Source organism: Mastomys coucha, unplaced genomic scaffold, assembly GCF_008632895.1.
Source record: "Mastomys coucha isolate ucsf_1 unplaced genomic scaffold, UCSF_Mcou_1 pScaffold22, whole genome shotgun sequence".
Taxonomy (NCBI): Eukaryota; Metazoa; Chordata; class Mammalia; order Rodentia; family Muridae; genus Mastomys; species Mastomys coucha.
Genome location: NW_022196905.1, coordinates 37,774,202 through 37,779,779, shown reverse-complemented (window position 1 = coordinate 37,779,779; position 5,578 = coordinate 37,774,202). Strand labels below are relative to the sequence as shown.

The 5,578-nt window shown below is 41.1% G+C and overlaps 1 long non-coding RNA gene across 1 annotated transcript; it reads right to left on the bottom strand.

Moving 5' to 3' along the window:
* Nucleotides 1-2,246: 2,246 nt before the first annotated feature.
* On the bottom strand, nucleotides 2,247-5,578 carry LOC116069594. Its single transcript, XR_004110055.1, has 4 exons — nucleotides 5,512-5,578; nucleotides 5,252-5,410; nucleotides 3,012-3,117; nucleotides 2,247-2,563 (listed from the first exon to the last, which is right to left on the bottom strand). It is a non-coding gene; the product is annotated as an uncharacterized LOC116069594 (long non-coding RNA).

The window sequence follows — 5,578 nt, the reverse complement described above, 5'->3', positions numbered from 1 at the left end:
TTAATAAAAATATAATTTTGTTGTTAGAAAAAAGGGACAAAAATTAAAAGGAATTAGGAATTTAAAAATATTCAAAACCATTTACTTATTAAAAATTATCTAGAAAAAAGATATATCTTGACTGTTTAAGTTACATTTTTTACAAGAGCATAAGGCTCAGTGTCAGAGCACTTTCCTCCCAAGTCTGAGTCTAATCTCCAACACAGAACAAAGAAATGGTCAGGAATCTAAGAATCAAGCTGGGCAGTGGTGGCCTACATCTTTAATCCCAGCACTCAGGAGGCAAAGGCAGACATAGATATCTGTAAATCTGAGGCCAGCTTGGTCCTATAGAGCTGGTTTCAGGAGAGCCAGAGCTAAACAAAGAAACCATGTCTCAAAACCAACAAGAAGAAAGAAAGGAAGAAGAAAGAAAGAAGAAAAGAAAGAAAGAGAGTTAAGAAAGAAAAAGAAGAAAGAAAGAGAGGGGGAGGGAGGGAAGGAGGGAGGGAGGAAGGAAGAAAAGGAAGAAAGAAGAAAGAGAAAGAAAGTTAAGAAAGAAAGAAAGAAAGAAGAGAAAGAAAGTTAAAGAAAGAAAGAAAGAAAGAAAGAAGAAAGAGAGAGGGAGGGAGGGAAGGGAGGAGGGAGGGAGGAAGGGAGGAAGGAAGAAAAGGAAGGAAGAAAGAAAGAAAGAGAAAGAAAGAAAGTTAAGGAAGGAAGGAAAGAAGGAAGGAAGGAAGAAAGAAAGAGAGAGGGGAAGGGAGGGAAGGAGGGAGGAAGGAAGGAAGGGAGGAAGGAGGAAAGGGAAGAAAGGTAGAAAGAAAGATAGAAAGGAAGGAAAGAAGAAAGGAAGAAAAAAAGAAAGACCACAGAATCTAAAAGACAGGAGTTGAGGATAAAGTACTATTGGTAGAATGCCTGCCCCATGGCACATAAAATCTGGGTTTGATTCCCAGTACCACATAAAACTGGATATGGTGGTGCACACCTGCAATTTCAGCACTAGGAAGGTAGAGACAGGAGGATCCGGAGTTCAAGGTCATCCTCAACTACATAAGAAGTTTGAGGCTAGCTTGAACTACATAAGACCCTGTCTGGAAACATGGGGAGAAAACACAGAAACATTAGTTCTTTGATTTTCAATTTTTCCTTTATTTATTGCACATACTTAGTCATACAGCAGTGTCATATATTTCTTTTCCATAATAACAGGTGAATGGCACCCACAATTCTGGCGGTGATCTTCACTATTGCCAAAAAGCAGGACTGAAGTGGACATCAATGAGTGAATGGCTAGAGAAACAGAGGCACATGGATACAATGGAATGTTATTCAGCCACACACACACACACACACACACACACACACACACACACACACACACAAGCGGAAATTTTGCTGGTTTTACCAGTACAAATGAACACAGAGGGCGCTATGTAAGAGAGATATGCCAGGTAAATACTTTAAGTTTTCACTTACACAGAGCATCCAAAAATCATTGAAGTTGAAGAGGCAGAGAATGGGACTGGGCTATCAGGAGCTGGGGATGAAAAGCTGGGAAATGTCAGTCAAAAGGAGTCGACTTTGACTCATAATATGATTGTGTGTTGAACACCGGTGTTCATATGCTCCCTAATGATTTGATTTTGACAATCACTACACAGTGCCGCTGAGTCAGCACTTGGCACATCTTAAGTACATCCAGTCTTTGTCTATCAAGTATTTTATAATAATATAAACTTTTAAAAATAGATAAGCGGTGCTGGGGACATAGCTTAGTGATGAGGGCTTGCCTAGTGTATGCAAGGCCTTGGGTCTTATTCCCAGAAGCACAAGAAAAAGGGGAGATATATAACATTACAAGAAACAGAAAAAAAAACAAACAAACTACCATAACTAAAGGACCCTGCGGGGCTTTGACTATGCATAGCCCATTGAGAGTGGTGGTGTTAGGAGCTGTGGTCTTGTTGGAGGACTATGGTAGTGTCACTGTGGGGGTTGGCTTTGAGACCCTCCTCCCAGCTGCATGGGAGACAGTTTTCTCCAGTTTGTCTTTAGACGGAGATGTAAAACTGAACTCCTTCTCCAGTGCCACGCCTGCCTCGACGCTGCCATGCTTCCTGCCTTGATGATAATGGACTGAACCTCTAAACCTGTAAGCCAGCCCCAACTAAATGTTGCCTTGGTCATGGTGTCTCTTCACAGCAATGGAAACCCTAACTAAGACAGATGCCAAGACAACTCATGCTTATTTGTGTGTGTGTGTGTGTGTGTGTGTGAAGAAAGCACAGAGAAAGGTTTATATGCACACACACACACACACACACACATAAATGCATAGATTAGAGTAAAATTCTTGGCCTGGGTATATAGCTTAGTGATAGAGTGTTTGCTTATCAGGTAGATGTGTTGATTCATATTTTCAGTACCACACACCTGTGCCCCTACCCACATACACACATACATATTATTAGAACTTCCTGAAGGAATAAGCTTTTGTCTTCTTTTGAAGGCAGAGGGTTCTTGTTTATCCAAAGTCACGATAAGAGAAGCAGTCTGAGAGGCCTAAGTGTAATTTCAAAGGCTGGAAGGCAGGGGAGAAGAGAGATGTGGGACATTAGTAAACTTAGTAAATTGTGGGATGAGAATATAACAGCCTTTATATTCTAGAGTGTACGTTAAGACTTATTTTCAAATCCCATCATGAGCTCCCCACTGTTCACAACCCAGTGAATCCAGAAGCAACATATGTTTCTGAGGGATTGTCCTCCCTTCCCGATCTTCTCTGCTCCCATGCTTACTTCCCATAACCCCAAACCCCTTATTTGTGTCAGTGCAGGTTCAAGACCACTAGCTAAGCCCACCTCCCTCAGATAGTCGTACTGAAAAGTCTTCTTAACTCTGGTCTAGTGGACAGTTTTCGGCTGCCTTCGTTCTTGCCACCAGGATGTTGCATCAACATGTCTCTGTACCTGGTGTTTTTATTGGAGAGATCCCATGATCTCAAGAGCTTGAATTTAATCATTACTGACCTAGAGCAGTGGACCCGATTGGTGATTGACCTTGAGCCCAAAGGGATGCATCGAAGCTAATGGTGGTAGTGTGGCTACCCTTCATACTGTGAGCTCTTCAGTAGGACTATAAACGAAATGGACACAAATTAACAAGGAAGAAAGCTACATTTAAATATGCAGGATATCTGGAATTCCTTGGGGGAGAAAGTAACTTGTAGAAAGAGCAAATGGTTAAAGGTTTATGCAACATGCTGGGCAGTGATGGTGCATGCCTTTCATCTCAGCACTTGAGGGCAGAGGCAGAGGGAGACAGGCAGATTCTATGACTTTTAGGCCACTCGGTTCTACAGAGCTGGTGCCAGGACAGCTAAGGCTGTTACACAGAGACACCTGGTCACCACAAAATACAAAATAAAAAAAATAAATAAATAAATATGTTTATGCAACACATCCTCATTACAGAAAGGGATGGGATTTGTGGCTCCTAGGGAAGTGGGCAGTTGCCCAAGATATGGTAGGGCTGGGAAGGAAGTATGCCTATTTTACAAATAGTCTCCCAGAAAAAAAGATTAATCGGGTACTGTCCTCTACTTGACACGGAAAGTTTACCCTTTGTACACTTCCTTTTCAAATATGTGTGTGTTTACAAAAGGAAAGCTGGCCAGAGCTGCTACTACATCTGCAGTTTCTCATGCCTCAGATATGCCAAGTATAATTTAGGTAGCATATTTTGATCTCCTATGATCATATTTAAGGGTGACATGTCCTGAGCCCCAGTAACTGAGCATTATGAAAAAAGAATCGGCAGGCATTGCACACAGAAAAACTCAGTCTTTGGCATGATTAAGAAAGCATCTTTGGCCGGGCGGTGGTGGCGCACGCCTTTAATCCTAGCACTTGGGAGGCGGAGGCAGGCGGATTTCCGAGTTCGAGGCCAGCCTGGTCTACAGAGTGAGTACCAGGACAGCCGGGGCTACAGAGAGAAACCCTGTCTCGAAAAACCAAAAAAAAAAAAAAAAAAAAAGAAAGCATCTTTGATGGAGTAGAGTGTCTAGTTATAATAATAATAATAATAATAATAATAATAATAATAATAATAATAATAACAATAACAATAAAATAATAATAATATAGATTTACAGAGTGCACACAAAAGCACACATAGACTTGTGTAAACAATAAAGATATCAGCTTGAGTGGTATGTAGTCCTCAACAGTGACTGCAGCTGGTGCACAGCCCTCAACAGTGACTCAACCCACTATTTTTTTTCTCTTTGGAACGTATAGCTCACAATAAAGTTATCCAATTTATTGATAGCCAATGGAGAGGTTTATGACCCCTGACATAAATATTGTAGCAAATATCCATGGCAATGCAGAGTAATCTCTAAGGAGATACATTAACGGGAGGAAAAGCAATGGACCAAGGTTTGTGTTGAATTGCTTCTTCTTCTGTAGGAAAGGTAAAGGACAATCATTTGTGTTCATATCTGCTTGTATGTTCACAAAGAAACCCCTGATAGGCCCATATGAATCGCTCTAAGCAAGTGGTAAGCTGAGTCAGGTGCAGATCAGAAGAGGTAATAAAAGTGAGGTTCCTGTTCGACTGTAGCCTTCCCAACTCATGTTGAAACTTACTTGGTGCTGAAACAGTATGAAGTGAGATTTTTAGGGTGTGGTGATGTCATGGGAGTTCTGCCACCATGCAGGAGTCAGCGTCTGCTGTTACTGTGGGAATGAGTTACTGACCAGTGCGCTCCTGATAAAGGAGAGGAACAGATCTTGATTCCTCTCTGTCTGTGTAGACTGGTTTGTCCCTTCTGCTTTGTCATGACAGGAAACAAAAGTTCACCAGACAGTGATACTGTGTCCTTAACTGTCCCAGCCACCAGAAGTAGGAGCCAGGTAAACTACTATTCTTTTGGTATGCTAGTTTTTTTTTCTCATTTTTATATTTGTAATGGAGTCTCAGTCTGTAACACAGACTATTTTGAAACATGCTCTGTAGCCAAAGTTGGCTTACAACTTACAACAATCCTCCTGCCTCAGTCTTTTGAATGATGAGATTACAAGCATGGTATTCTTCTATAGCCACAGAAAAGGAATGAAGGTAAATTAAGTGTATTTTTATAATAACTTTTACCTTTTAAATGTATTACATATTACCCTTTCAAAATAACATTAAAAACCCACCAGATGTAATATTTAAAAATCTATTTATTTATACTATACAATAACAATGGGCCATTGAAAAATACCTTGTGTTTCCAGTCACCAGGCAAGCTTATAAAATTACTCACAGCTGAGAGATCTACGGAAGAGCCCTTTGGGTTAAGCGTTGTTTGTTCCTAGCATTCACAACACACTGAGAGCAGCTTCCTTCCTCCCAGGATTCCTGCTTCTGCTGTACGGAAGCCCTGAGAACACAGCAGAAAATAAAAGGTGCAGGCACCTCTTACAGGGCCCTGTGTGACTTCCCCAATTAGGGCCACCACCTGGGGAGCAAGTGTTTAAATACCTGAGCCTCTGAGGAACATCTCTCATCTGAACCACCATAATTATCAACCTTTATAATGGAAGAGACA